The sequence below is a fragment of the Petaurus breviceps genome, unplaced genomic scaffold (genome assembly GCF_028583685.1).
Source record: "Petaurus breviceps papuanus isolate PSGF00001 unplaced genomic scaffold, PetGlider_PUasm1.0 90977, whole genome shotgun sequence".
In the NCBI taxonomy this organism is placed as follows: domain Eukaryota; kingdom Metazoa; phylum Chordata; class Mammalia; order Diprotodontia; family Petauridae; genus Petaurus; species Petaurus breviceps.
This window is the reverse complement of record NW_027187391.1, coordinates 63,487,073-63,493,756: the sequence shown is the minus strand read 5'-3', so window position 1 is coordinate 63,493,756 and position 6,684 is coordinate 63,487,073. Positions and strand designations below refer to the sequence as shown.

At 36.9% G+C, this 6,684-nt stretch overlaps 1 pseudogene; it reads right to left on the bottom strand.

Annotated features, from left to right (window-relative positions):
* Positions 1 to 4,873: 4,873 nt before the first annotated feature.
* On the bottom strand, positions 4,874 to 5,541 carry LOC138152875 (small ribosomal subunit protein uS15m-like; annotated as a pseudogene).
* Positions 5,542 to 6,684: the final 1,143 nt, after the last annotated feature.

The window sequence follows — 6,684 nt, the reverse complement described above, 5'->3', positions numbered from 1 at the left end:
GAGAGAGAGAGAGAGAGAGAGAGAGAGAGAGAGAGAGAGAGAGAGAGGGAGAGAGAGAGAGAGATGAAAATATTAGTCATTTCTCTTCTTTTTAATCTGTTTTGGGTTAAGCCTAAGAGAGTGTAATGGCAAACAATGAAGTAAACACTTTACTTCAACTATTGAATTAACACCTTGTTTCAGCTATTTAATTAGCACAGAAGTAGTTAAAACCTTGTTTCAGTTCATGATTGTATCAAGTTTTCAGATCCAGAACTTGTGAATCCCACAATTTAGGAACCCCAGAACTTGTGAACTCCTGCAACAGGAAGGGGAGGAGCTAATGACATTTTATAAGGAGAGGCCCAGGCTGGAGAGAGCAGAACTGAGAAGAGAGCTCTTGTGGTGGAAAAGGAGAAAACGTGTGGTATCCTAGCACTCTGTATTTGTCTGTTCTATCTGTGTTGATGTTTGTTTGTGATACTTTGTACAGAGGTCCTGGAACCTTACTGGAATCCCTAAAAGAGGATTTTCTGGTTTTCTGCTTACAGAAATCCTGAAGGAGTGTTTTGGAGGTCCTGAGACGCTACCGATGATTTTTATGGACCTCTTGGACCTTGTCTGTGGCTCTGTGTTGATTTCTATACTGATGATTTGTGTTGAGTTTTCAGACTTCGTTGGTAGGTCTGAGTTGATTTCACAGGCAGGTAGTGATTTGATGATGGTGCCGGCAATGTTTATGAATATTATTGTGGCTCTGTTAAGCTTTGTCTTTCCAGAAACAGGAACTGTGAAGGACTTGAGGTGGACTGGACACTGTGAGCTTCAATATAGAAGGGGAACTGGACAAGGAACTAGACAAAGAACTGGACAAGGAGATGAACAAGGAACTGAGAGCTGTCTGCCCTTGAATCCAAGTGGCAGTTGGGCAGATTCAGGCAGGAGTACCTGAGGCTGACTAAGAAGATTGTGATACTGTGACCTAGGGGTGGAGAACTTTTACCTTTGTACTTTGTGTCTATTAAGGAGGCTTGCCTCCTTAAGGATATTTGAATTAAGAACTTAGTATTCTTGAGTTACTAAATGAATGTCCTTTGTTTAAAACTATGTGACCACTTTGGTGAAAGCTATGTGGCCATTTTAGTGATGTTATTATGCCATAGCATTGTGAATGCTGTACTTTGATTTCTGTGAATGTTTTGTCTTAGTTTGTTACTGAATAAATAATTCTAAAGCAATTTAGATGTCCAGAGTGATTGGTCAGATTTACAGCCCAGTATTAGCACCATCATGTGATTTTCACCCTCATGGCTTTGTATATCATTTGATATTTGTTAGTGCTAGACCCTGGTCCATTTCTTCTCCCTTTTTGAAAAATTACAATTTCTCCTAAGATATTTGATCTGTTGCTTTTCCAGGTGAATTTTATTGTACTTTTCACCTTATCTGCATATGGTTATCAATTAGTATTTTGATTGGTTGACTGGTACAATACTGAATTAGTGAAGTAATTTAGGCAATGTATTTTTTTTTTAATATTTACTATATTGGCATAGCTGAACTCTGAGCAATTAATATTTCCTCAATTATTTGATCTGTCTTTATTTCCATAAAGAATATTTTGTAGTTCTGTTTATATAGTTTCTATGCATTCCTTCACAATTCCAAATATTTTTTTAGAGTCTATAGTTATTGTGAATTAATTTTCTCTTTCTATCTTTCCCTGCAGCATTGATAACATGCAAAAGTATGCAATATCTATAAGGATTCATTTTATATCACTCAAGTTTGAATAAATTGTTTTAAGTAACTTTTAGTTGACTGTTGGGAGTTATTTAGGTAGACTATCAAGTCATCTGTAAAAGATAATATTTTTATTTCCCCTTTTCCTATGTTTATTCCTTTGATTTCTTTATTTTCCCCTTCATACTGCTATAGCTAGTATTTCTAGAACTAAATAAAACAATGTACAGGTAAATGTTGAATAAACTGGCATTTTGGAAAAATGTATGCATGAATGCATTTAAGAATAATCTTTTAAGAAAAATCTGCATTATTAACATATTATCTATCATTTCTAAAAGAGTAGGCAATCAAGAAAAAGCTAAATCAGGCCCTGATTTTTACTGTTTCTCAATTTCCAACATTTAAAACCTTACACTGAAAATTAATAATCTGATCTCATCAATTTGAAATGGCTTTAGAATATTCATGAATATTAAAAAGAAATATTTTTGAAAATAGAAGTTCTTACTTTACCCCTGATCTTACTGGAAATGCCTCCAGTCTTTTTTCCATTACATATACAGTTTACTTTTGGTTTTAAGTAGATACTATTTACCATATTAAGTAAAGGTATGTTTCTTCCTAATGTTACTAGATTTTTAAAAATTACAAACAGATGTTGGAGTTTTCTCAGCATCTATTAATAAAATCATGCAATTTTTATAATTTTGATATTAATATGGTCTCTTGTTTGTAATGTTTTTTATATTCAACCAACCCTGACTTTTTCATAAATCCAACTTTGCCATAATGTATAATCTTTTAAATATCTGATTATAACCTCTTTGTAATAGTTTATTTAATGTTTTTGCATAAATGTTCAAAAAGAAATATTGTGTATATGACATTTCTACATTTAGAAATTGAGAACTAATGAAAAACAGTTTTTCTATTTCAACCACAGCCCAGTTGCATTTTTGCTAAAGTCTAACTAAATTGGGTACCTGGCTCTCCACACCCCACATCTCCATTCCAGTCACTTTTATGCTATGATAATAATTCAGATAATACCATTATTTTGTGACATTTAAAGGGATTTGAGACATAATTTATGGGGAATTTAACCATTTTATTAATAATATAATCATGTTTATTAATAAAAGCATGGTCATTTGGCCATCTCTGTCTTAGACCAAAGACAATCATGGCAGTGGGCTCATAGCTTATATGCTCATTGGAAAAGGGGTGCTCCTGAGGATGGCAATCAACTCTGATTGGCTAACAATTAATGAGAGAATTAATATTACAGTGAGGGACTGGATCTGAAATTTAATTATATAATTCATTTTTAAGTTACCCCCAGCCTTGGGCAATTTATTCCAATAATTTATCCCCCACCCAAGCCTGAGCAGAGCACAGTGGCTTCCCCACCTAGATGTTATTTGAAAAAGAAAGTTGATCCAATCTCATTATCAGTAATGTCTTTCAAGAGAATGAACTTCTAAAATCAGTACTTTAGGGGGAAAATAAGGGAAGGGGTCCTCTGGCTCTCCCAATCATTTGTCTTTAACAATCATTTCTCTAAGTTTCAGTTGTCTAGACTACCCCCACTGTCTTTCTTTATTAGTGACAGGGTAGTCTCCTAATACAATCATGTCAGTTATTAATCCACAAACTTTATAGAAATTTGAACTTTATGTGGCTTTAAGAAGTGTACTTTTCACTGGGCATGAGAATCATCAAATTTATGCTACCAGTGGAGCCCACATACCTTTTATGTTCCCCATTGGTATCTATTGTCCTTCTATCACTATCATTCTTGAGTGACAGTGCCTTTCTGGGAACAGCTCCCTCTCTTATTGCACAGCAACTCTCAAGAACTCTATTTGTATCATAAAGTCTGGAAAAATGTTTTCTTTTTCTATATTAGCAAATGCTTTACATAATATTGAAATTAATTTTTCTTCAAGTGTTTGGTAAAATTCAATTATAGATCTATTTAGTCCTGGCTTTCTTTTTCTTTTTTTTTCCCTTTGGCAGTCCATTGGCTAAATTAAATTATTTATTTATAATTTTGTTAATTTGTATTTTTTAATATTTTGTATATATTTGTCCATTTCATCAAAGTTATTAGATTTCTAAAGTCTAATTAAGAAAAATGTGTTATTTATTCACACATTTCTTTTTATATATTAAAATGAAAACAGATTTTCTTCTCTTTTTAAAAGTTGATCAAATTTATTATGTTTAACTTATTTTAAACATATTTACCAATTACATGAAATTTTTCTTTCTACTTTGTTGATGTTTCTTCCACTTCTTTGATGTTTCAGTAGTTCTGATGAGTTGCAGGCTCTGGGAACCCCCTTGAGCTCTCCTTGAGTCCTTGAGGTAGACTCTGGGAACCCCCTTGAACTCTGATTAAATCATCCCATTTGATGAGGCATTTGCATGAAGCCATGAACTTTTCATTGTGGCTGGGCCCAGACCTCTGTTATTAGCCTAGCCCTCCATTGTCCATCTACTTCCCACCCTTGAGCCTAGCAAAACATCAATCCAACCTTGAACTGGCCTAGCCCACCATTGTCTGTAGTTTCCAATAACTTCCCACCCTTAATCACTCATTTACCTTATCTGACCCCTTCTGAAGACCCTCCCCAAACTCCTCCTCTAGACCACCCCTAGATTCCTCCCACAACCCATCTTACACCATGTGGTATGAGAGTGCCACAGAATTTTCTAGCACAGACTTACTCTGTGTCCAGTACAAGCAAACTTTTAACAAACTTTGCTTTGCTTTAGCTGAGAGAAGACTTGAGTCGAATTCATTCAGCAGGATCTGGCGCGTTGGTATTTTGGGGTCTTGAGCACCCCTAACCACATCAGTTCTACTGCAGTTTTGGGGAGGGCGGATTTTTGATGTTCCTCTAATTGTTTTTCTTAAAGTTCCATTATTAAATCCTTAATCCATTCTTTCTCTCTTTTATTAATGAATTTGTTTAAAAATATACTTTTTTTTCCACTAAGGACTGCTTTAGATGTTGCCCAAAAGAGTTTGCAATGTTGTCTCTTTTTTTGTCATTTTCTTTTTGGAAGTTTCTGTTTCAGTGATTTATTTTTGTTTCATCAGCTTGGGGGGGGGGGTGGCTTTAACTTAATTTATTTTTTTGTATTAGATAAAGTTCCAAAGGATTGACTGAGCCTGGGCTATGAGATCCAAGTGTCCTGAGTCTCTGACCTTTTTGTTCCTTCACGTTTCAGTGCTTCTTCTTGCTTCTCTAGCTTCTTCAGCTTCTGTGCCTCCTGGAAAACCTTAATACAAAAAGTCTTCTGAGTCACCCATTGTCAGTGTGCAGGTCGGTAATACAGAGAAGGAAATGTGTATACGATACCCAGCTCTTTACATTTCTTCTCAAACTCCTCAAAGTTGGTCTGCTGAAGTTTTTTGAGTTCCTTCTTTGGCTGGTTGATGGACATTAGCAGGAATCACTTGTGAGCCTTGCCTTTTGATGCTTCTGCATGTGTTCTTCATAGTTTCAGATCTTGACTATCAATTTTATAACTTGAGCTTCCGGGGATATGGTGTCTTCTGGGTTTACAAAAATCTGGTTTAGAAACTGCTGTCTTTATCTTCATTTTCTCCTTCTGGCTGGCCATTTCCAGAGACAGGAGTCTTTTCACAACATCATCGACCCTGTCAATTCCTGGGACATTCTGATAATCTTTCAGCAGCATGGAAGAAGGCAGGTCATCCATCTGGCTGGACTGGGTTACTAAAACTGGCTTCTTAACTGCATAGGCTCGGGCTGTCTGGAGGAGGAGGCCATTTCCAGGAGGTCACAGGGCGCACAGATGTCCCAAGTCTGCTCTAGCTGTCTGCCGCAGGCCTGGGCTAGGGCCTGAGCTCAGGCCCCACAGAAGCACATCAATTCTTTAGAATTAATTTACTTAGTCAACAATTAATTGTAGTTCTTTCACCTCCATTTATTATACATAATTATATCACATTGTAATTACTAATTTGCATTTGTTTATAGAGATATTATGCCCCGAAACATGGTTAATGTTTATAGAAGTGTCAATAGGAGTTTTGTCTTTCTGTGTTTTTCATGTATTTCGGATGAGGTACTGGCTCTGGGAACCTTCTTGAATGCTGATGTAATCTTCCCATTTGCTGAGGCATTTGTCTGAGGCCATAAGCCTTTCATTATAGTTTGTCCCAAAACTCTGTTACTAGCCTAGCCCTCCATTATTCATCTAGCTCCCACCCTTGATCCTCCCAAAATATCTATATCCAAATCTGTTACACCCTTGAACTGGCCTAGCCCACCATTGTCTGTTGTCTCCAGGTAGCCTCCAGAAACTTCACTCATTTACTTGGGTCTTACCTCATTAACTCCTCTTCAAGACCCTCCCCAAACTCCTCCTCTAGACCACCCCTAGATTCCTCCCACAACCTTTCTGTATATAAGACCCCATCTTGCCTCCATGTGGTGTGAGAGTGCTATAGAATTTTCTAGCACAGACTTGCTCTGTGTCCAATACAAGCCCACTTGTCCAATATGAGCCTTACAGATACTGAGGCTCCTTAGGAGTCTACCCAATATGACGATCTTTTAATAAACTTTACTTTTCTTTGGCTGAGAGAAGACTTGAGTTGAATTCATTTGGCAGGACATGGCATGTTGGTATTTTGGGATCTCAAGCACCCCTAGCCTAAACCTCATCATTTTATGATGACCCTCATCATTTTTATGGTTCCCTGATACTGGAAAACACTGCTAATCTCAAGCTCTTCTCCAGCCGAGACTGGAAGGTACATAAATCGCTCTCTACCTGTTCTCTTCTTGCTCTCCAAATACCTTGGAGGAATGTGTGTGTGTGTGTGTGTGTGTGTGTGTGTGTGTGTTTTGGGGCCTGACCTCTCAGGTCCCATTAGATCAGACAGTTAGGAGGCTGTTTGGTTATGTTGGACAACAT